This window comes from Hippopotamus amphibius, chromosome 4 (assembly GCF_030028045.1).
Source record: "Hippopotamus amphibius kiboko isolate mHipAmp2 chromosome 4, mHipAmp2.hap2, whole genome shotgun sequence".
Taxonomy (NCBI): domain Eukaryota; kingdom Metazoa; phylum Chordata; class Mammalia; order Artiodactyla; family Hippopotamidae; genus Hippopotamus; species Hippopotamus amphibius.
Window position 1 is genome coordinate 25,868,554 of NC_080189.1, and position 25,573 is coordinate 25,894,126.

At 35.2% G+C, this 25,573-nt stretch overlaps 1 protein-coding gene and 1 pseudogene across 1 annotated transcript in view; both read left to right on the plus strand.

Moving 5' to 3' along the window:
• Positions 1-25,573, plus strand: part of GRM8 (glutamate metabotropic receptor 8) — a 757,013-nt gene that overhangs the window by 480,671 nt on the left and 250,769 nt on the right. The window lies entirely within an intron of this gene.
• LOC130852498 (L-aminoadipate-semialdehyde dehydrogenase-phosphopantetheinyl transferase-like) lies at positions 9,532-10,456 on the plus strand (annotated as a pseudogene).

Sequence of the window (25,573 nt, forward strand, 5' to 3'; positions counted from 1 at the left end):
CTTTTTGCTCATATAAATGAAATTACATAATCCGTACTCTTTTATGCCTGGCTTCATTTCACTGTGATTTTTGATAAAGAAGAAGTAAAGCACATTCCCACCATTCTCTCTCTCTATTACCATCATTCAATTATTTAATTTACTTTGTTACATATTAAGAATTTAATTTTTTAAAGCCTAATGAATTATTTTATGAAATAATATCATTCAATATCTATTAATGGGGTTTAAAATATATGAAAAATTAACATTTTAATACAATACCTACAATTTCTTAGAAAGTGGTAAAAAATATTACAGTACTTCCAATAATATTCTCATCTTGGCTATGTTCCCATCATCTAAAAAAAATAATAGACTGTATTTTTTAGAGCCATTTAAGGTTCACAGCAAAGTTGAGTGCAAGGTAGAGAGAGTTCCCAAATCCCCCTGCCCTCGTACACACAGCTTCTCCCACTATCAACATCCGGAACCAGCGTGGTACATGTGTTACAGTCCATTAACCTGCATTGTCACAGTGTTATCATCTGAAGTCCATAGTTTACGGTAGGGTTCTTGATGAGCATTCTATAGGTTTTGACAAATGAACAATTATATATATTTCACCTTCCAGGAAATAGCATTCTCATAACTGTTTCAATTTTAATCAGCATCATGAAAAAATACTCCTAGTTCCATCAGTCTCAGTCCTAGGCACTAAAGAAAATGAAATTATGCTCTAGGATAATTCCCGAATACCCAGTGTAGAACTTAGCAAAAGGATTTTAGCATGTAATCCTTTTATTTTACCAGGAAAGAAAACACATTTACTTTCCTTACTTAGCTATTAATGACAACATGTTCAAGTTGTCACAAATTCTAGAGTCAATAAATCCTAGAGTACTCAGAGGAATTTGAGGAACCTGCAGTGTTCTTGATTGCACGTTGCATCCGTTTCTGGAAATAAGTGATATCTGATTTTTCTATCCCTATGTTTATCTTTTGAAATAACATTGGCCATCTGTTAAAAAAAAAAAAAAGGCTTCAGACTGACATTTCAGAAATCTTTTTCCAGGTAGTATTTAAATAAGAATTAGTTGGGTATATCTTTCTGATCCTACTAGATATGCTTTAACCCAAGCTAAAGAGAGAACTGATACTTTTTATACACAGAAACTAGTTTGGGGTAAGGGAGAAGAATGATATTTTTCCATTGTTAAACACTGTAGTTAACTAGTAGTTTGGGGTGAGAAAGTTTTTCTTTTGTTCTTTAATATGGTATACCTACATAGGCACAAACTGTCAGATATTGTTAAAAAATAATGAGATTTTTATTGCAATGTTTGCATAATACTTTCTTTTTATAGCTTTACGGGTGTGCTTCATCAGTTTGAACCATCTTAGCCTTTAAAGTGGGCTGTAGATGCAAAATTTAAATGATACTACTTTGGGCAATTATATGCTAATATATGAATGAACAAATACTATTTCATGTTGGATTTTTTTTTCTTTTCAGCATTATTTGAAGTCATCTTTTGGCTTTTGAGCACGATGGCAATCTACTTCACTGATATTGAAGCAGAAAATAACCACTTCATAAATTTTCTAGCAACCTCTACACACAAAATGTGTATAGAAATAAAATAACATATTTAGCAAACTCAGGAATGGTTTCAGCTGAGCAGCTTTAAGTCCTGCAATAGATCTAACTAGAAAGTGAATTTCTAATACCAAAAGCTTCTAAGTGCATGAATGCTCACACACACACACACATGCACCCTTCTCTATAGAAATAGAGGAAGTGAATAAAAAATAGTAAAATATGATGGAAAGAAAGGCTAGGTTTCCTTGCCAATGCCAAGGTAAATTTTCTAACTATTTTCTAACTTTATGGAGATTGAGTAAGAGTAGAATTTTTGAATTGCTTCATATCTTTGAACAGGGACTTGGATAAACTAAATGACATTTGCACTTGTGTTAACTTTGGCTGGCATTTACAGAAAATGTTTCCACAGTCAGTTCACTACCTATATTATTTTATCATTTTTTAATCTTAAGAATTGATAACAGCAAGAATCAGAAAGGTACAGAGCACTGTGATCAACATCCATCTTCTTTACCACATTTTTAGAACATCGTAATTTCGGCATGATGTCGTTGTAGATTAGCATAATGTGCTATTTTAAAATCTTAGCAATCTACTGCAGATTTTAGATCCTCCATTCGAAAGGCCCAGATGTGAGTTTAGGTGGTCTGTGGTCCCACTTAATAGCACCAGGAGCTATGTTTAGAGATTCAACCTAACATAAAAAATTAACCCTGTGCATTTCAAGAGTTCTTTGAAATAATAATTCCTGACTCGCTTATCCATCTCTATCATTTGATTTGAATTAGTGATAAAATATTAAATATCATTGTCATTATCCAGTGATAGTTCTCTAAGGTTTTAAATACTTCCCTCTGTGGATAAGGGATATGATTACTTAATCACTGTGATTAAAAAGACTTTTCATAGTTTCCTGGCAAAGACCACGATGTCATAAATACAAATAATTATGGGGTGGGTTCAGATCACTTGAAATATACAGTAGGAAGGGTCAAATAAAATTAGCTATTTACTGTTTAGGGAAAAAAAATTCTGAAAACTTTTGTGTATTGTTTTCTGTCCTAATCATAAACTCTGAATTGTCAAAATCCTATTAGTATTTTAGGTGAAAAATAATCTCGTTGTTTGGGATTTACATTCAAACAAACGTGTATGTATGAAGATGACTGACTCTAATAATCATTCCTCAGGTTTTCTTATTTTTTTGTCTTGGTGAAAGATTTCTTTTGATGATAAATTTTAAATTTATCCATATTAAGTCTTTTTAGTGCTAATTACCTTGAATTTCATCATATTACAATAACAATCCCAGGCACCTTAATGCCTTTCAGTTTAAAGTATTTTCGTATGTATTCTCTCATTAGCCCTAACAGTCATACGTGGGAGGGTAAATAAGTGGATGTTATTACGCCATCTGACAACAGAGTTAAAAGTTAAGTAATATATTCAAGATTCCCAGATACTAAATCAAGGAGTTGAGACTAGACCCAGAAGTTTCAAAGGAGCTGAAATAGGATATTGCTTTGAAGGTAGCCTATTAAAATTGCTATCTCTGCGTGCATTCAGTGATGAGCAAAAGGCAGTGTCTGCCCTTGGGAGGATGCAGTGTAGTAGGGCAAGCGGTAGGCTAACAAACAACTACAAAATGTGAAGCATTACAATGCTAATAAAAGAAAGAATATGGTAGGGAACGAGGGTGGGGCTGAAGGGAAGATGGTAAAATCATCATGAAGATGGTGATATTTAAACTTAGACCTGAATTGTGAGGAGGACAAGAGCCTAGGAAAAAACTGGTACAAAAACCATAAGACAGAAGAGATTTGTGTCACTCTCATACTAAATTCTTCTCTTCTGTTTCTAGAATCACAGACCTTTTTACCGAAAAAGATATTTCCTAAAATTCTCAAAATGGCCCATTATCCTGTAAATACTTTGTAGAGACCCATGGAAGCCCATGCAACTTTTCTCATAGAGTTTACGGTCCAGGCAAGTTGGGCAGTACTGATTTTAAAATTGTTTTCTTTGAAGTTCACGCTGTGAACACGATACTACTGAACTCTGAAGAAATATTTTGTCTTGCAAATACTTTCCAGATTATAATAGCAGCAGTGGGGAAGTATAGCACAGAAAAGTACATCAGATAATAACTAGTCAAATTTTAATTTTCACAGAAATTTTGACAACAGCTGTGGGCTTATAGGGAAAGCAAAGACTCTCCAATCTGAATCATGATTGAGTGCCCCCAACCCCCAAGGAGGAAGAGGTATATTTGGATGGGAGTTTTGGAGTTTGAGGCCAAAGTCACAGCTAATAAAAATCTAATCAATGTAATCTAATCATGAAGTACTTTCTTTTGTCTTCTTTATGTATATGTTTCCTTGGAGGCCTCTATAGAAGGATTGGTTAAGCCAAGGCAGGACTTGAGTATTCCTAGTTTTTCTATCCAAATAATATATTCAATGCAAGTCCTTTAAAGAGTCCCAAGTTAAATTTAGGATAGGATAAAGTATATACACATATTCATAATGCAAATGTACATACATGGTGTAGAAGGGTGTAATAGGTATAAGAAATATTATCCTGAGACATAATCTTTAATTTATCCCCATTCCTTGTAATATAAACCAGAAAATTAAGAATGCAATGATAAGAAAAAATAAGGAAGCCACCCAAAGCTGAGAAGCAGAGGATGACTTTTCTGTTGAGTTTTGAAGTTACAATTGAGTAAAATTCTTGCATTTATATAAAATCCCTGGTTGGCACTTTATTCAATCACATTGGTTCCATTTCTTTTCTCTGGAATTTCCAATGGAAAATATGAGGCTGATAAAAATGTAACATTTATTGAGTTTGTATGATGTTCCAGGTATATTTCTAAACTCTGGTTATGTATTATCTCATTTAATCCTCAAGACAATCTGAAGAAGTAGGAACAATTTTTATTTCTGTTCCTGCAGATGAGGAAACTGAAACACATATTTAGTTCACTTACCTAGTCAAGTGATGGAACCAGGGTTTGAGCACTTGAAGCCGTAGCTCAGAGTTGCACACCTAATTACTATGGTGATTATGGTGATTATGGTATTTACTGTGTTAATTAAGGTATACTACCTCTAATGATAAGTGCTTTTGCAGAAACAGGGGAAAACTTGTTAGTGGAAAAACCATGTGTCTAAAACAGAAAACAAAGAACCTTTATAATTGCAATAGAACACTGGGACTCAAGGAGTCAAGTTAGTTCTGAAACAAAGTGAAAATAGCAGTTGAGCAGCAAAAATCAAAAGAAAGTTGTTTCCAAGAGTTGCAAGACAAGTGAATATAACAAATATGAAGTCAAGGTAAATCTTTTGAAAGCTCATTACAACCGATCATACGTGAGTCTTGGATATTAACACCTGTGGGTTTCTTGAGACTAAGGAGTGGCCATTAAGGTTCCTGCCAGCCCAGTAATTTTTACTTAATGAGCTGCACTGAGGTAAAATATACATAAAATAAAACCAACTAGTTTTAAGTGTACAATCTGATCTGTTTTTTACAAATATATACAATTGTATAACCACCACCACAGTCATGGTCTGGAACATTTCCATCACTTCAAATGTTTCTTCTTGCCTCTTTTCAGTCAGCTCTTTTCCCATGATATCATTTCCTGGAAACCAGTGGTCTCCTTTCTGTCAGTATATTTTTTTGCTTTCTTAAAAATTAATATGAATGAAATCATATATTTTGCAATTTTTGTCTGTTTTTTTCCACTTAGCATAAAGCTTTTGAAATTTACCCATTGTAAAGGTTGTATTTATCAGTGGTTCATTGCCTTTTTTTCCTCATGAATCTATCACAATTTGTTTATTCGTTCATCAGTTGATGGAATTTGCATTATTTTCAGCTTTTTCCATTATGAAAAGAGCTTCTAGGAATATGCAAGTACAAATCTTTGTGAGGACATATACTTTTGTTTCTCTTGGGTAAATATTTGGGAGTGGGATTGCTGGATTGTATGGGAAAAAGATGTTTAACTTGATAGGAAACTGCCAAACATTCTTCTAAAGTGACTGTACCATTTTGCATCCCTAGCAGCAACGTATGACGGTTTCGGTTACTCCATTCCTCTTCAACCCTTAATATTGTCAGTCATTTTAATTTTAGCCATACTTGTGTGTATGTAGTGATTTCTCATTGTGGCTCTAACTGCATTTCTGTGATTACTAATCTTTGCATATTTTTTTCATATGCTTATATGACATTTTTGTACCTTCTCTGATTGTCTTTTCGAATCTTTTACTCATCTTAAAACTGCATTGTTTGATTTCTTGTAATTGAGTTGTAGATTTTCTTTATTCATTCTAGAAATGAGTTCTTTCTTTTATATATGCATTTGTATATGTATACAAATATATAATATTTGTGTTACACAAATATTTTCTCTTTTTATTTTCATAATGGTGTCTTTTGATAAACATTTTTAATTTTGATGAAGGCCACCATATCACTTTTTCTTTTTCTGTCCTAGCTAAAAAAATTGTGTCTAACTCAAGATTACCAAATTTTTCTCCTGGAAGTTTTATAGTTTTACTTTTTACATTTAAATATGATCAATAGAAATACAAATTTTGAATATGGTGTGCAGTAAGGGCTGGTTTCGTTTTTAAAAATATGGATATCCAATTGTTCTACTGACATTTTTTGTTTTTTTTGGAAAAGCTACCCATTTCCTTTTGAGTAACTTTATACTTTTGCTGAAAGTCTTTTGAACACATATATGTGGGTCTATTTCTTGAATCACTATCTTGTTCTATAAATTTATATGTTTATGATTATGTTAATACCACACTGTCTTGATTACTACAGCTTTATATTGGGTCTTGAAATTAGGTGGTTTAAATTCTGTTTGTTTTTATTTCTAAAAATTGCTTTGCTAGTCTATGTCTTTTGCATTACATATCAATTTTAGAATGTTTGTCAATTTCTAAAAAAAAAAAAAAAAAATCCCTGCTTCGATTTTGATTGAAATTGCATTGAACCTGCAGGTCAATATGGAGACAGTTGGCATCTTAACTACATTGAGTCTTCCATCTATGAACATGGTTTTTCTTTCCATTTATTTAGATATTTTAAAATTTCTCTGTACAATGTTTGTAGTTTTCAGTGTAAAGGTGTTGCATATATTTTGTTAAATTTACCTCTACTTATTTCACGTGTTAGATAGTCTTATAAGTGGAGTTATTTTTAAATTTCCATTTCTAACTTTTTGCTAGTTGAAAATTGATTTTTATATGTTCACTTTCTATAAAGTAACTTTTATTAACTCATATTTTAGCTATTTTTATAGTTTCCTTAGGCTTTTCTACATAAACAATCATGTTGTCTGCAAAAACAGTATTACTTCTTTCTTGGCAATATGTATGTTCAATTCTTCTTGCTTTGTAGTATCAGCTATGACCTTCAGTACAATGTTGAGTAAAAGTGGTAAAAGTAAGCATCCTTCTCTTTTTCCCTATCTTAGTCAGAAATAATTCTATCTTTTACCATTTAGATGATGTACCAACCTGGATAAATATAGAAAATATGAATGCTATAAACTAGCTGCAGAATAATATAACATATGATACCAAAAATATTATAAAATATATTATATAAAGATTAATACACATTATATACTTTTAAAGATACAAACATGTATATAAAATGAATAAAAACATACATAGGAATGAAAATACCTGAGATACTGGTTTTCTCTGGCAAGCAAGGAGGAGAAGGAGAAGGGTTAGGAAAAGTTCATAACTCTTCAGTTGTATTTGTGTGGTTTTATTACTTGGAATAAAACTGATGGAAAGAGAAAAAAACAGGTAATATTTTTACAAACGAAGCAAATAGGAAGAACTTCATAGGTATTCAATTAGCATCATGAGAAATGTAAGCATAAAGAAACTGGAAAGAATATTGTAAATATTTTTATTGGTGGGTAATGAAAAATAAGATTGGTTAATATGTTGGCATCAGAATATGGATATTAGTGAAAACCAAGTAGAATAATTCAGATCTGATAATGTAGGCAAAAGGGAGCCATTCTAGTTTCTTGCTGTGTTACCAGGACTTTATTTCTAGTAAGTTACCATCAAATGGGTTATTTGGTCTTGATTATAAAGTCTTTATCAAACCAAAGGGTTTGATCTTCTTAGAGCAACTGGCCAAGCAGGTAACATAAATGCATAAAACTGGCAGGATACAAGAGCACAGAAGAATATGGGGCTAGTAGCTAGGAATGTATGCATTTCAATGTGTTAAAATCCAAATGTAAATGTTTTGTTTGCCCAACCAAATATTCCTGCAGATGGAGTTATAAAGAGTGAAAAGAATAACAACAGCCAACTACAGACACGTAATCTGTCTCTAAAAATGTAACATCACTATATAAGATTATCCTCTTGTAATCAAGTATATCATACTTTGAAGGTTAGTTTTTATTATTTTTTTCTAATTCATAGGGGTTGGGATATTTTGAAAAATATGACTCAATTCTTCCAAATTTTCCTTTTGATGTTTTCTATGGTGAGTTTAAAAATGTATGTATCCCATCTACTTTAAACAATCACATTAAAACGCATATCATAGTATTTTATGATAAGGACCTCACTGGCACTTTAAGAAGCAGTACTTCCTCAATTTCTTTAGGGAAATGAATGTATGCAAATAATAAGATAATTTTCAGAAGGTGTAAATTTACTATCTGCTTCTGAGTTGCTAATGAATTACAATGACGTATTAAGTAGAATATACATTGAATATATAAAATATATTCTGAATTGCTTTTTATTTTGAGGATGACATTTACATTTACTACTTGAAAGGAGAAAAACACAGGATAAAAGGAACAATCTTGTGAAAATTCAGTTTACAGAAAGAAATTCAATAATCATGAGTTAGAGAGAATAGGTTTATGAGCAGAGGTTGTACTATGAAATAGAATCAAAAAGGAATGAAATTTCACAGCTATGGTTTGCCATTACAAAAATTAAAAAAAGAATCTCTTCATATTTTATGCTTAGTGTTAATGTTAGGGAAAAAACCACAAAGCATACGGTAATTAATGGTAATTAATAATTACCATTAATAAGCATATGCAATTTAGTGAATGATTTCAGTTTTGGACCATTTAGAGCTCTCTGTGGAACATCCAAGTGAAGATATTTCTGAGGCAGCAGGACACAGCCATACAGAGGCACACCAAGACACATACACATGAGTTTCAATGCAGAAGAGAGATGGGAATAAATATATCGATATATCACTGTATGGATAACGATGGAAGCTGTAAATGCTCTGATGACAGGACCCTTGTCTAATGTTCTTGTTTTTTCCCATTGCACTTGGCCTATAGCAGGGACTGAGAAATGGTTGTTGAATAAATGACATAAAGATCGTTGAATCTGTATAGCGAAAAATTCCAAACTCAACAGAATGAAAAATAGCATAGCCAGAGAATTTGTATTTTTTTCTCTCAGACTATGTAGGTTCCTAATGTATAGTATATTCTAAATCAGCAGTGTTCTCAAACATGTTGGTCCCAGCACTTTTACACTTGAAATTATTAAGAACCCCCCAAAGCTTTGTTTATATGCATTGTATCTATTGATTGACCACATTAGAAATTTAGTGTTAAAAATTTTTAACATTTAGTTATTAATTCATTTAAAAATAACAATAATAAACCAATTACATATTGATGTAAATAACATTTTAATGAAAACTATTCTAAAAGAAGAAAAAAATTTCTGAGAAAAGTAGCACTGTTTTACATTTTTACAAATCTTTTTAATGTATGGAGTAATAGAAAATAGCTCGCTGTCTCATCTTTTGCACTAAATCTGTTGCAACATGAAGTTTTGGGTGGAGAATATTAAAAAGAAATCTGATCAAGCCCGAGGTGGCGGTGAGGTGTTCAGTGGATGGTTTTCCCTGCCAAGTGACTCTGCTCGGTGCCAGCTATGGAGGGCATGCGCTGGGCCTTTTCTTGTGGCACTTGGCTGCCGAGCTGAGCCGAATGGCTGTTGGCGGTGCGATCGATCCAGCCCAAGGAGAAGGAGCGCATTGGCCAGTTTGTCTTTGCACAGGACGCTAAGGCAGCCTTGGCTGGTCGTCTGATGATAAGGAAATTAGTTGCAGAGAAATTGAATATACCTTGGAATAATATTCGTTTGCAAAGAACTGCAAAAGGAAAACCAGTTCTTGCGAAAGACTCATTGAATCCTTACCCCAATTTCAACTTTAACATCTCTCATCAAGGGGACTATGCTGTACTTGCTGCTGAATCTGAGCTACAAGTTGGAATTGACATAATGAAGACTAGTTTTCCAGGTCGTGGTTCAATTCCAGAATTTTTTCATATTATGAAAAGTTACCAACAAAGAATGGGAAACAATCAGAAGTTTTAAGGATGAATGGACTCAGCTGGATATGTTTTATAGGAATTGGGCACTGAAAGAAAGCTTCATAAAAGCAATAGGTGTTGGATTAGGATTTGAATTGCAACGGCTTGAATTTGATATATCCCCATTAAACCTGCATATAGGCCAAGTTTATAAAGAAACACGTTTGTTTCTGGATGGGGAAGAAGAAAAAGAATGGGCATTTGAGGAAAGCAAAATAGATGAGCACCATTTTGTTGCAGTAGCTCTTTGGAAACCCAGTGGATCGAGACATCAGGATGTTACATTTCAAGATGATTCTAAACCAACCCAGAGGCAGTTTACTGTTCTCACCTTTAATGATTTGATATCATCTGCTGTTCCTATGACCCCTGAAGATCCTTCATTTTGCGACTGTTTTTGCTTCACAGAAGAAATTTCAATACGAAATGGTACAAATTCATGATATGATTTTTTGAGTAACAAAGGGAAATGAAAACTAATCTTCTGTATTCACTAAAAAATAAATGCCTGAGATTATCCAATTTTATTTCACAGAACAGTTTAAAAAAAAAGAAACAACTTTTCCTATTAAAAAGGCAGACTCCCAGTTCAAGATCGCTCACTAGAATATGTTTACCTCTTCTTCCTCCCCAAAATCACATTAGATTTACTGAAGAAATAGAAATCGGTGGCAGAATGTTAAAGTGATACATGTTCATTGTAGAAAACAATAGAAAATATGAATACACAAAAAGGGAACATTTGAATTCCTAGCTTTTAGAGATAACTATTTCAGAGGTAACTATCCCTAAAACCTATAGTATCTTCCCAGACCTTTTTCTTGGCAAATGATGCCATATTAATGTACTTACTCTTTTTTTTAATGGGAACATACTATTTAAAATTTTTTTTCTCTTTAACTGTACATCTAGCGTTCATAAATCTCCTGCAGTAGCATAACTTTTAGTGACTTTAAAGTATTGTGTTATATGGCTGTTTTCAGGATGCTATTGACCAGAGGTAATAATGTTCAAATATAATTGACGTAAGTAACCAAGGACATTTATTCTCTCACATAACAAAACAGTTCAGAGGCGTCATTAAGGACACTTTTTCTTGTCTCAGCCTCAGCTTTCTGGTTTTGCCTTAGGCTTGTCTCCCTCATGGTCATAAGAGCTGCTGCTGTAACTTCCAGCTTCACATCTTCATAAAAATTACATTTAAAAGGCAGGAAAGGCTGTTTTTCTTCTCACATCTCAGTTTTGTCAATGAGGAAGATTTTTTTCCTCCTAAGAGCCCCCAGAAAATTTCCCCAAAGTTTACATTGACTCAGGTCACGTCACTGAGAAAGCTGAACTCTGAGATCTGTGGCTTCTGTGGGAATTGAACTCCTGGTAAGGAAGAAGCTAAGGCGAGGTCTGGGAGAGTGACATCTAGGGGAAGCCCACTGCCTACCATAAGGGAGGTGTGCCACAGTTTACTCATTCTTTCCTCTGTGTTAGACATTTTGAATGTCTGGAATTTTTACTATAAGCAGTGATTCGTTGAATATCCTTGTAACCACGTTTTGAGGTACATGTTTAATTATGTCCTTAAGAAAGTAGATTTCTGCAAATGGAATGATTGATTCAAAGGAATTAAACATTTTAGAGCCTTGATAAGTATTGCCAAATTGTTCTCTAAAAAGGCCCTACAGTTTATACTTCCAGTTAGTGTTATATGTGTGACCACTCTCTCTCACCCCTCACCTACATGCTCTGATCATCTGTAGATAGGATCTTTTTTAAAAAAATATAATCTTTGCCAATATATGTGAAAAATGGTACCTTATTTTTTAAATTTGTGTTTGTTTCATTTCAAATGAGGTTGATATGTCAGTATTGTTATTAGCTGTTTCTATTCTTTTATAAACTGCCTGTTCATTATCTTAGCTTGTTTTTCTTTTGGTAAGTAGGACTTAATTTAAAGTGGAAACATAATATATAAGATGCCAAGACCATCATATTGATGACAGAATCTATTCTATGATTGTAGTGCCTGTCTTGGGGAGTTAAACTTTTATAATTGTTAAATGTCAAGAAGTGAAATAGTTTCATTGTTTCTATTACTAAAGTTAAAAGGTGTGTAAATTGTATAAAATTAGGTACTTTGCTTAAGTAAAAAAGTTTGGAATGTTTTATAATTTTTTATTTCATTAAGCATGCCCAGATATTCCAAGCATAGTAAATAACATGTCTTAAAAATATCAAGTAGCATTTATAGTAGAGGAAGCATTGTTATCCCTAGCATGAGTGTAATGGTGATATGAAAAACTGTCTTGTCATTATAATAATAAAATGATTAACATTAAAAAAAAAGAAATCTGGTTTCACACAGATGCATAGTGACAGGGAAGATTATTTTAATGACATTTTCAGATTATCTTTGTTACTACATCTAAAGTTGACAAATTTTTTTTCATTAAAGATAATTTCAATATAGAATCTGAGACTATAGCAATAAACTTAAAATCCATTGTCTATGTGTTTGTTTGATTGAATCTTTTAACTATAGAAGATTTTGAAATTTTTGGATAATATTGGTTCATTGAGTTTATATATCTGTTTCAAATGTTGGAACATTTTATTATGTGATAACAAAGCATTACGTTTGTTAATATCACCACCAATATAATCAGAAAAGTGATCAGAAAAGCCTGATTAGATGTATGGAAGGTATAAGTTTTCCAACATATTATTTTTCACTTGAAAGCTCAAGTTTAATCATTGGCCAAAATTTCCGTTTTTCTTTAGTTAACAGGTTTACTTTATTCACTTTTGAGAAAAATCTTCCACACACCCAAGTCTTAATAATTGTAGTTTATCTGTCAGTAGACTTTTCAAGTAAAAATCATGTACCATTAAAAAGGTGGCTAGTTCAACTCACAACTGAATTGATAGTATAAATGCTACCCCCAACCCCTCCCCAAGTCAAACATCATCTTTCAGTCTGTAACAGAAGTGCTTTATGTACACTTTACATTTCATCATACAGGATATTTAGAAGATCTTTACTCCAGTCAAGATTTTAAAAATCAATAGATTTTACTGCTTCATTAAGGCTATTCTCAAGTGAAACTAGCAATTTTTCTTTTACTGTGAGTGTGTAGCAGTTGGAGGATATACTGACACCTAGTATAGTTTGCCTCCCGTGCTTTCTTCATGGTAAGAGGTCAGCAGTCTTACCCATCACTTTTTGTTATCATCAGGGAATATATCAACATGATGGGAGAGGCAGATACAATTTTAATATTACTATGAAAACAGTTTTCACCTGGTGGATCACCTGAAAAGGAACACCAGGGCCCTGTGGGCTACACTGAGAGCTACTCTTTTGAATAATATTTTTCCATAAGTACTGTTGTAAGGAGGAGGAAGAAAAAACTATTGTAAAAACGTGTAGGCAAACTATACTGTTGCAGAAGCAGCTGAAATATTATTTCATTTAAAAATGTCAGTACCCCCCCACTTGGTACAGTATCTTCAAGGAGTACCATACCAAGGTAGAGAAAATGTTATATTTAGGCATGGCTGGATTTCCCCTCCATTTTCCACTGCAGTTAAATATATTTTTCCTTCCTTCTTTCCTCCTTCCCCATGTTCTTTCCTTCTCTTCCTTCCTTCCTTCTTTCCTTCCTTCTTTCCTTCTTTTCTCTCTCTCTGTAGGATTATGATTGAAATCTAATTTAGTATAGTTTTAAAAACTTGTCAAAAGTGTCAGTGTAGGGTATGATACGAAAAGTGAATAACTTTAATAGCACATACACTGAAAATTAATTTCTGTTCCTGGGACATTACCCTGTATGTCTTCAAATATTTTAAAATGAAAATGGCAGAGGTTTTATTGAATCTGCATTACAGTACATTAAACTATAATATCTTTATATGGGAGAATGACTTTTTAAACTGCCAATTAGTTGCATCCTTTCACTGAAATTTTACTACATATGCCCCAGGCTCAGTTTTGCACTAGTCTGTTTTTCAGATATTAAAGACTTTATACTTTATTTTTCAGAGCACAGTTTCATTTAGTGTCTGCCATACACTGAATTAAAGGCATCATGGCAGGGACCACGTGATTGAGACAAGTGTTGCTTTGTGTTCCATCCATGGCCATGGTACTCTGCAGTGCCCACATATTATTCCAGTAAATTTGTGTTGAATGCCTACTATATGCAAGGCGGTAGTTCAGCCTCTATGGGAAAACATGAAGATATGCAAGATAAACTCCCATCAGGAAACTTGAAATCTAGTGGAAAGCCAAGTTTTATAAATTGCCAATTATCAAGATATATCAGAATGAATTAGTGACTAGAATTAATAATGAAGGTATACACAGATACTTGTTTTGTAGATACTGGAGCCCAGTGTGGGGAAAGATGCATTCTGCCTGAGAAACTTAGGGAAAGGAGAAATAGTATTTGGTCAGGTCTTGTGGGAGTGAGTTAGATTTTGCTGAGTGATGATGTGGTTGGTAGATTACATTCCAGGAAGAAAGAAGGGCAAGAGTGTAGGCACCGAGGAACAAGATACTCAAGAGTGTTTGATTAAAATGGTGAGTTGGCAGTAGGACACAGAGGGAGAGGTAGCTGGGAAGGGTGGTCTTTTAAGTAGTTTGATGTGTGGTTTTGGTGGAGGCTGTGATAAAGAGCAGAGGTTCATCTTTGAAATTCTAGCCCTAGGTCTTTTCTTCAGATTTATTGTGATATAATTGCATAAGTTTAAGGTGTATAACATGATGATTTGATATATGTATATATTACAAAATGATGACCACAATAAGGTTAACATACCTATTGCCTCCCATAGTTTTGTCTGTGTGTGTGTGTGTGTGTGTGTGTGTGTGTATGTGTTGAGATCTTCTAAGATGTACTCTTTTAAGAAAAACTTTCAAATATACAATGCAGCATTGTTAACTATATTTGCTTTGCTATACATTATATCCCCAGAACTTATTCATTTTATAACTGTAAGTTTGTACCCTTTGACCACCTTCACCTATTTCTCCCCTCCCTCAACCACCACCAGTGTACTTTCTGTTTCTATGAGTTTGTTTGTTTTAGATTCCACATATATGTAAGATCTTACATTATTTGTCTTTTTCTGACTTATTGAACTTAGCACCAAGTTTCATCCATGTTGTCATGTATGGCAGTATCTCATTTTTAGGGCTGAATAATATTCCATTGTATGTGTGTACCACATTTTCTCTATCCTGTCATCCATCAGTAGACACTTAGGTTGTTTCTATGTCTTGGCTGTTGCAAATAATGCCGCAATGAACATGGGGGTATAGGCATCTCTTTGAGACAGTGATTTCATTTCTTTCAGATATATATCTAGAAGTAGAATTGCTGGATCACTTCCCAGTTCTATTTTTAATTTTTTGAGGAACCTCCATACTATTTTTCACCTAGGTCTTCTTAAAATCCCAGTTCAAAGGAAAGCAAAGGATTCTATTTTAGGACTCTTTTACAGTCCTGAAACATGCCTTCAACACGCTTCTTTCCTTATTTTTTCAATCTCTCTGATGGTGTATGGGTTTCTGAGCACATTCAGTGTATATGGTTTCTCCTGACATTCTACCTGTAGATGAGATTAAAAAATGAGAAAGGAATGTTTACAAATCCTTTATTGGGCCAGTTTCATTGCAAAGGTTTAACTTAAATCCTTGTAGCAATCCCAATACTAATAGCAATAACGCGCGTGTTATCTCATTGACTCCTCCTCGGCACTCTCTGGGGAGTCTCGGAATCCCCGATTTACAGAGTTAGGATTTGATTCTACCCTTGACTGTCAAGCTGTACTGCCTCTCACAATCTTGCGGAAGTGGCTCCTATTATTATATTCCTTATTTATAAATAAGGAAACTAAAGCACACGGAGGTTAAATAATTTGCTGGTATTCATATCATTTCGCAAATGGCAAGCTGGGATTTTAGCTTCTATTTGCTGTTCCCCCCAAGCCTTTGTTCTTTTCATGACATCGTGCTGTCAGCTTGTGTTGGACTGGTCTTGTTTCCCTAGGACATTTCAGTTCTCTCACATTTGGGACTAGATTTGCAAGAAAAAAAAAAAACAAAAAAAACAAAAACCTGGCCTGTTCTTGGAGTAAGTGGAAAGAGAGCAACTGATGCTTACAAAATTGTGTGCCCTTGCAGGCATATTAAGTGCATCTCTGAAGTAAGCAAAGCTATTGTATGACAGTCCTCTCAACAGAAGACCAGATGCTTGGATGCTGATTTCTTCCGCTTGCAAATAGAGGTTTTCTTTTTTCTTTTTTGCAAGTAGTCTAGTTTAGTGATTTTCATGCATTGGAAGCAGCCCCGTTAGAATCACCGTGGGAACATTGAACACACAAACACAAAACAACCATGTTCCCGGAATTCTGACTCACTAGGTATCAGGTGGTACCCAGTCATCTGTTTCCAAAAAGCTTCTTGGTTGAGGCAGTATAATGCAACGGTAAAAGGCTGGGTCTTTAGAGCCAGAGCTCATTGATTTATTTCCCAGCTATGAAGCTTTGGCAAGTTAGGTAGCCTTTCTGTGCCTCATTTCATCATCTGTATTTGAGTTCTCCATATACTATGATTATTAGGTACAATCTGGTTTGAGAGACACTGGTTTAGAAGATATGGTAATTTAGAGAGATGACAAGAGATGGGTGAGAAAATTCCATAAATCTGAGGCACTATTTCCCTATTTATGTGAAGAGCAGGATAATTATACCTGAACAAACCCAGGACAATTCTATTGTGGATCCCACTTAAATTCAATGTGCACTGTTCAAATATTACAGTAAAACAGTGTAAGTTTAGACCTATTTAATTAAAATCAAGGTGAAATGTTGCTCAGATGTAGAATACACTGAAGTTCATTCTTAAAATGTTTACAGCACAAGCACTTAGTAAGCACATTAATTTTGTAGTCCAATTGCATGAGGGGTGTTTGATCCAATTAGATGAACAACAACAACAAATCTTAATTACCTCGCAGCATATACTTGTACACAATCACATACACAGCTTTTCCTGGCAGTGAATCTGTTTGGCAACACTTTTATAGGCCAGTAGGACCTTGGAGCTTGTTAAACCCTGACAAACTGTTCCTTTTTATAGACAAAAACATTGAATTCCAGAAAGGTTAAGGTGTCTATCTAAAAATCCCAAAACTGGTTAGTTGCCAAATCAAGGCTAGGAGACAGGTTTAAAAATTTTTTGTTCTAATCCAAACTATAGTAAAACTAGTTTTCATTAAAGTAGTTCCAGGAAGTCAGACCATTCACGATGCTAGACTGGCTGGGAGATGGCTGTGTTATAAAAGAAAAAAACAGGCTTTGGAGTTCTCCAGACCTAAGTTGAAAGCCTCTCTCATTTACTGCGTGTGTGGCTGGGGTATATTACTTAGTTTTACTGAGCTTCGCCTTCCTCCTTTCTGTGAATACAGATTACAATAAAATTGACCCTTGCCATTCATGGGTCTAGCATTCATATGTTTCCATATTTGAGAGCAACTTCCAAGTTCCACAACATGTAGCAAACCATGTGCTTCAGAGCAATGAATTCCTTACCTAATCAGTGAGCATAATCAACTCTGCAGATTTTCTCTTGAACCTGTAAAAATCTCTATTTCTTTATAAAAAAAATGATTCTGAAAGAAAGTCAACTGCTGGTGACCATGCTGAAAAGGAAAATAAATGAGAAGAAATCTAATAAAGTGATGTTTCTTAGCAGATAGAAGGTTGGGATATATTAAAAGCTAGAATGTCAAATTCATTACTGGGTCAGATCCAAGACATGATTCGTTCTTTCTTACAATCCATATATAGAAACTAGAGAAAGTGCTTCCTAAAACTGTTTTCGTAAATCCTGTCATCTTTGCAAAACAACTTAAAGAAAATCAAGCTTTAGTGCCAATTGAAAATTAGGTTACACTATGAAGATATGAACAGGAAACAACTGAATTAAACATGAATGTGGTTTTAAAGACCAGAAGCTTACATAAAAATTTCCATATTTGAAAATTTAGCTATTTGCAAGAGTATTGAATATGTTGCTAACAAATATAAGACTCTACTGTAACTGCTTAATAAAGTAGTTATGAAGATCATACGAGATAAAACGTCTAATACATTTAGCATATTGTCTAGTATATACTATGTCAATATTAATAATAATAATTTATCAATTTAATCTGTACAAGTAAAGTTTTACCATTTGGCAAATATATGTTGTACTTACTATCATTTTCTATTTAGAGGATTAATCAATTACCCTTATTGGGTTTATTTATCAATAACTCCTAATTTCCCCCACTTTCAACCTCTCATTTTCATAGCAAAAGTTAAGATCTTATGTGCTTTACTGGAGGAAGATGTTAATCAGGGTGGTAAATATTAAGCCTTATTATTTTTTTTTTTTAGTATTTTCATGAAAATTTAATTTACCCACTATTATGGCTGGTTGACGTGCGTGCCTGAAACAACGTGAGGTTTCAGGACAGAACTTCTCTGCCAAAATCATCTGTGGCTAGAGGAATCTTTCAGCAAACTTTCATGGTTTTTCAAATCAAAAATTGCTGAGGGGCTTCCTAGGTGGTGCAGTGGTTAAGAATCTGCCTGCCAATGCAGGGGACACAGGTTCGATCCCTGCTCCAGGAAGATCCCACAAGCCAAGAAGCAACTAAGCCCGTGTGCCACAACTACTGAGCCCATGTGCCGCAACTACTGAAGCCTACCCACCTAGAGCCTGTGCTCCGCAACAAGAGAAGCCACTACAGTGAGGAACCCATGCACCACAACAAAGAGTAGCCCCCACTCGCTGCAACTAGAGAAAGCTGGCGTGCCACAACTAGAGAAAGCTGGCGTGCCGCAACTAGAGAAAGCCGGCGTGCCACAACTAGAGAAAGCTGGCGTGCAGCAGCGAAGACCCAACACAGCCAATAAATAAATTTATTAAAAAAAAAAGATTAAAAAAAAATTGCTGAGTGGAAGTCAGAAATAATAGAGTTTTCCTTCCAAACCTATGAAACGAAGAGGTAGTGCAAGTAATTTGTTCTAGGTCACAGAAGGAGTGCTTATTTGAATTGAGATTTATAACTTGGGAGCCACATTTTGTGTCAGCCATTAGCAAAAAGTTTCCTGTTTAGCAGTAAAAGCTTAGTTTAAGAAAGAAAGGGTTTTTTAGGTATGCATAAAGTACCTGCATTTTATTCAAGCATTTTTATTATTCAAGCATTTTTAAACAGCCATTGTGCCGGGATCAACTCGGCGACTCGAGGTGAGTGATGGGTGCCGCAAGCTTGAAGAACACACAGACACAGACTGAAGAGAAAGATGGGACCGGGGGACTCAAGACCTCTAGGATCAAGAGCCTCGCTGATTGATCCCACATTGCTTTTATTGAGTTCTCGGCATAGCCTAAGGGTCTAACACTCCCAGGTTAATCCCATAAACAATCAAAGGCCTCACATGACTGGGGGCAATGATCTTTGTTTGCCTCCTGGGTCCTGATTTGAGCTGGGCGTGGAGAGCAAAGCAGCCCTGGGGGCAGGAGACCTCTCTCAAAAGGATTAAGGGTCTGTGCCCCACCCGTGTTGGCCCCTCTGCGGCTGTGCCTGTCTTAGGTTGTTCCTCCTCTGAGGAATCTTACCCGTCTTTGGCTAACCAGCCATCCCTCAGGACCAAACAGGGTGATATTAGTCTCCACGCCCCGCACCCTCAGCTCCTCCACTGCTCAAGCAGGACATTCTGAATCCCATCGCTTGGCCCACATACTTCAACATTTTCAATGTTTCAAAAAGGTTCCAGAATGTCTTCCCACACCACTGATCTTTTTGGCAAAACAAATTCTCTTTGACTCGCTAAGAGTTATATCCCAGTGCATAAAAAATGGCCCGTGTTAACAGTCAGAGATCATATCAGCTTGTGGCTTGGTGTTCAGTAGAGCATCTCCTGTGACTGATATTAGCTCAAGTCTTGTGAAGCATCTTTATTGTTCTGGAGCTAGGTAAACAGCATGTTAATTGTGTGACTGGTTATTTCATCATCCTTAATGTGGCCTGGCATTTATTTATGTGAGCAGTGGGTAGTTTGGAAAGGTGCTTTGGGATCTCTCAGGGTGAACAATGCTATACAAATGTAAGTCACCATAGTTATTAAATATTTATAGCTGATATTAGAGTTAGAAACAAACATTAGTAAGAACTAAATATATTTATACAAAGGGGTTATGGGAGAATTACCAGTCCGAAAAGGGAATAGTGAGAGGAGATTTCACTAGGAAGATTGAGAGCAAATGATTTAAAGCTCTTTGGAAGAATTAATCGAAAATACTAGTGTTCAATATTAGGTGACTAAGCGGAACACCATGATCTTAAAGGAAATATAAGATGCAATGAAGTGAATATTACATATTTATTTACACTCTAGTAGGGTAAAGTTTGTTTTGTGTGAATGGCATGTATCTGTACAAACAGGATTTTGAATAACTTTGGAAGGAAACCTCAAGGTGATTCACTCTAATTCCCAACTGCTGCTTCTGCTGTTGATGTTATTTATTTAAAAATTTGGCATCAGAGTAGAAAGGAAAAAAAAGTTTATCTTCTCTTCCATTAAAACTGTTTGCAAAAGACTTCATTTCTGTTTGAAAAGGATGTCGCCAAAACATGCATTGTGGAAGAATTAGACCTGGTAATAATTATTTAATTTAAAATTAGTGGCTGATACGGAGCATGTTTGCATCATTCTTTTCTTTCTTTGATAAACTGTTAGGAAAATTGGTCCCCACTGCCCATTTCCTGCCTTAGCCTTCTGGAATCTGATTACTTCTCTTTTCCTTTTTCCTCCTACCACTGTTTCCTTCAGCTCTGATTTCCACAATGCTAAAGGCTCTGACATTTGTCTTGTTCGTATTAAGTGACCTCTTTGAAGCATCTGAAACACTTTACCTTCTTGGAGTTCTTCTTCATCAACCTGTTTAAATCTCTTCTCCTCCTCTTCCTCCTTCTCCTCATCTGTTCCTCTAGTATTAAGTGTTTGTAGTTTGCTTCCTGCTCTCCTCTCAACTTAGAGTTTCCCAGGGTTCTATGCTGGTACCTCTGTTCTTCTTTCTGAATAACATCCCATCTTCTGCCCCCGCCCTCCATAGCCCTGACACCACTCCCATGACTTCAACTACCTCTTCTGTTAAGTCCTGCATCTCTGACTGAGACCTTTCACTTATCCAGCTGTATTCTGCATGAATCCACTTGGATTTTGAACTCATCAATTTCAAAATTAAGTTTACCATCTCTCACTCCAAACCTATTCCTTCACTTGAATTTCTCATCTTAGTGAGTTAAACAGCCTTCACTTAGTACTCCAAATCAGAAATCTAGAACCAGTTCAGACTCCTTTCCCTATGTACAGCTTTTCACCAGTACTGAAATATATTCCAAATCTGTTCTCCCCCCTAGATCTCTCCTACTTTAATTGAAGCTGTTAAGATTTCTTGCCTGGATTATTGCGACAACATCCCATTTCCCTCTCGCTAGTTGGCTCTCCTTTCAGTGTACCCTCTATAGAACAGCCAGAGGGCTTGTTTTCAAAGCATTTATCTCATGATATTTTTCTGTCTCGTAAAGCCATGCCATGGCTCCCTGCAGCTTTCAGCATCATGTCCCAAATCCTTGGCTTAGCAATCACATCCTCCTGAAAAGGTTTTTATTTTCTTTCTGCCACATGGGCCCTTTACTCTGGCTATGTTGGACTTGTGATTTCTGTAAATGAATCATACCATGTCACACCTTTGTGATGATTCATATGTTGTTGCCATTTTCTGGAGAATTCTCCTCCTGTCACCTTTTCCTCATCCTATTTCCCAACTCAGATCAAGCGTCACCTCTAGAAAGACTTCCCTGACTTGAGCCCATCCTCCTTAGCATTAGATTGGTTTGTGTGCTCCTCCTCCAGGCCTCTTAATCAGTAGGTAGTTCTCACTGGACTGCAGTTGAATTGCTAATTTACCCATCTGCCTCTACCTAGACTATAATATTCTTGAGAGCAGGAGTCATGACTTATTTAACTTTATATTCTCATGGCTTGGTTCAGTGCTAAGCGAAGTACTGTTCAATAAACACTTCCTGAATAAAGAAAGAAATTAATGGGCATTAGGAATGGCTCTTTTGTAAGTCTGGCCATTGGTCAAGAAAGGAATGGAACAATTGAATGCCAATAAATATTTAGGGTTAAATTTAATATGTAGGCAGTTATCTTTAAAGGGAAAATGAGAAAGACTATATTTTATTAAAGTGGTACTCAGTTGAGACATTAATTCTGAATCTCTAAGAAACTTGACAGTGTTGCTGTAATGGCAACATTTTCCAATCAGACAAATCTTTGGATATTAAAAAATATGAGCATGTTTGATTTCTTATAGAAAAACTGTTGAGAATAGTGACGGACTGAACTTTTTCATTTCTCTTAAGATATTTTGGCATCATGTAGCCTCAGAGGATAAAGAGTAGCAAAGGTCAGAAATATTTAAGGCACTTTATTCCATAAATATAATGAGAGAAACAGAAAGACATCCAAATTGCAATTACAGACTCAAAATGTTGACACACATAATGAATGAATGACCTTGTCCAAATTACAGGCTGAATTGAACATATCAGACATGGACGTGGAAACACTTCTGATTGGTTCAGCAGGTTATGTTTACAAAGTCTGGGATATTTCTGATCCCTATTTTGGAGGGTTATGTTTACATAGCTTAAGTGGTTAAAAATTTCAATAGGTCCGTAGTTGTAAAGGTGTTGCGCATTTCCAGTTAGTGAGAAGAGCGCATAATATGTTCACATATATTCACACATGTTGTAAATTAGGTTAAATTTCTGATTTAACCCAGCATATTTTGATGGAGGTCTTCCTGGCCCCTGGTTTCCAAATAGATCGCAGAACTGCTGTTGATATTACCCATACTGAGTAGAGAGAAGCTCAATGTATGAAAATGTTCAATTTGTGCTGAGCCACAAGTCTTTTGTACCCGGAGCTTACATCAGCCTCCTGGAAGAAACTAACATTAACAATCTGTTCACTTCTGTTTAAGGTATTATATTCAAATATTAGGATCTTCTGGTTCTTAAATCGAATTTAGCATTAGCAAGGCTTCTTTCCCGTCCAGGGAAAGAAAGATAGTTAGTGCCCAGGTGTCCCTGCTTCTGCTCCAGCTTTTCAGTGTTCCAGAGAACCCATTTCCCTGCAGGTGCACAAATGGGACTCACATTGTCTCCATCTGTCTCTTTTATTCTGTGTCTCTCTTTGTTCTTGTGATTAGAGCCTTTGATTGTGGGTGCCATCTAAAAAAAAGAATCTTTGCGTTTTCTTGATTTGGGTATACTGTGAGGATAGGGTCTCTACAATACTAAACAGCTTTTTATTCTGAAAAATAAATAATTCATCAGAATCTTGGTAATAACACGGTGTCCTTTGTATATGAAGAAGATGACAACAATCTGTTTACTTGCTCAATTATTTTCTTAGGAAGTGTTCTTAGACGTGTGATTGCTGCCTTTAAGATTCTTGATAGATATTATCAAGTACACACAATGGTAGTGGATAAGTTTACCTATCTTCCCATACATTCACCAGAATTGGGTATTATTGTTTTTTCATCTTTTTCAATACCAGAGGTAAAATTAATTTTATTATTTTAGTTTGCATGTCTTTGATTCCTAGTGGGCTTAAACATTTTTATATTAGTCAATTGTATTTATTCTTTTGCAGATTGCTTGTTCATTACTTTGCCTATTTTTCTTTTGGAGTGTTCCCCTGTTTCCTGTTGATTTGTAAGAATCTCTTTTAGACTAAGTACGTAAACCCTTTGTCTGGAATATATTTCCTAAATTTATTTCCGTCGTTCATTCTTTCATGTATAGTGTTACTTGCCACAATTTAAACAAATTACGAGGTCACGTCCATCAAGATTTTTCTCTATACTTTCTGTCATTGTGTTGTGCTTAGGAATGTGTGTTGATAGTCCCATGGAAAATCTTCTGTGGAAGGCCTGGGTTCTCCAAAAATACTACCTTTCAATGAGGCTTTTCTTTTTGTACTCCAAACTATCTACTAAATTATTTGGAATCTAAGTGCCTCAAATCATAAGTCAAATGATACAAATTTATTGTAGTACAATAGTTTGAATTAAGGTGAATGTTATATTTGAATTACAAAAATGTAATTAGATTTTAGTGAAACAATTTCAGAAGGCTGGGTATCACTTGCCTATGCGCAGGTTAGCCTGTGAAGACTTGATCACCAGTGGGAGGCATGGCTACTCTAAGTTAACTTCAGGAGGCGGAGAAACTGTCCTCTGCTCTTCTCTCTGGGACAAACAGAAACACACATTAATGCAAGCACAGGTGCATGTTTTCTGATGCCCACTGTTACTATTATGGGATGCTATAGAGGTGAACCCAGCCTTTCCCCTTAGACCTACAACTATGTTGTGATACCTACTTCCATTCCATTCCTGTTTTCCCCACATTTTTCAGCTAGTATAGAACAATCCCTCTCTGGAGACTAACCACCAAAAATATTTCTTTTTGCTAGTGCTAAAGACCCTTCCTCTTTCTCACCACTGCCTCCTGGGTGCAGGTGTCAATAAATCCTTTTGTTTTAGTCATATCTGGGAGTATATGTTCTCCATTACATCCTGTTCATGCTGAGATCTTTCAACTAGTTTTAAATTTATTTATTTATTATTTATTTATTTTATTTTATTTTTAAATTTTTTGTCTGTGTTGTGTCTTCTTTGCTGCCCACGGGCTTTCTGTAGTGCAAGAGAGCAGGGGCTACTCTGTTTCGGTGCGCAGGCTTCTCCCTGGGGTGGCTTCTCTTGTTGTGGAGCATGGGCTCTAGGCGTGCAGGCTTCAGTAGTTGGGGCACTTGGGCTCAGTAGTTGTGGCTCACAGGCTCTAGAGCGCAGGCTTAGTAGTTGTGGCTTGCGGGCTTAGTTGCTCCATGACATGTGGGATCTTCCTGGACCAGGGATCAAACCGGTGTCCCCTGCATTGGCAGGCGGATTCTTAACCACTGTGCTACCAGGGAAGCCCCAACTAGTTTTAAACTAGACTAAAACAGATATAATATGCTTTCAGAATAATTAAGAAATATATTTTCCTGTAGCTTTTTCATGATTTTATTCTTTTACAATAAAATATTGAAGTCATCATTTTATGTTGTAGGATAATGTGGTAGACATCTAACTTTCTAATTTATGTATAGCCAGCACCCAGCTTTATTTATAGAAAAAGCCATCATCTGTTTCAGTGATTTGAAATGCCATTTAAATCATATACTACAATATTACATTTTCTGGATCTGTTGATGAATTTTATATCCCACTGATCTGACTATCCATTTTTGGTGCTAGTACAACACTGTTTTAAATATTGTAGTTGTATAATATGTGTTAAGCTCTGGTAGAAAAAGTCACCATCATTTGTATTGGTTTCAAAATATTCTTGACTTTATTCTTGTACATTTAGATACATTTCATAAAA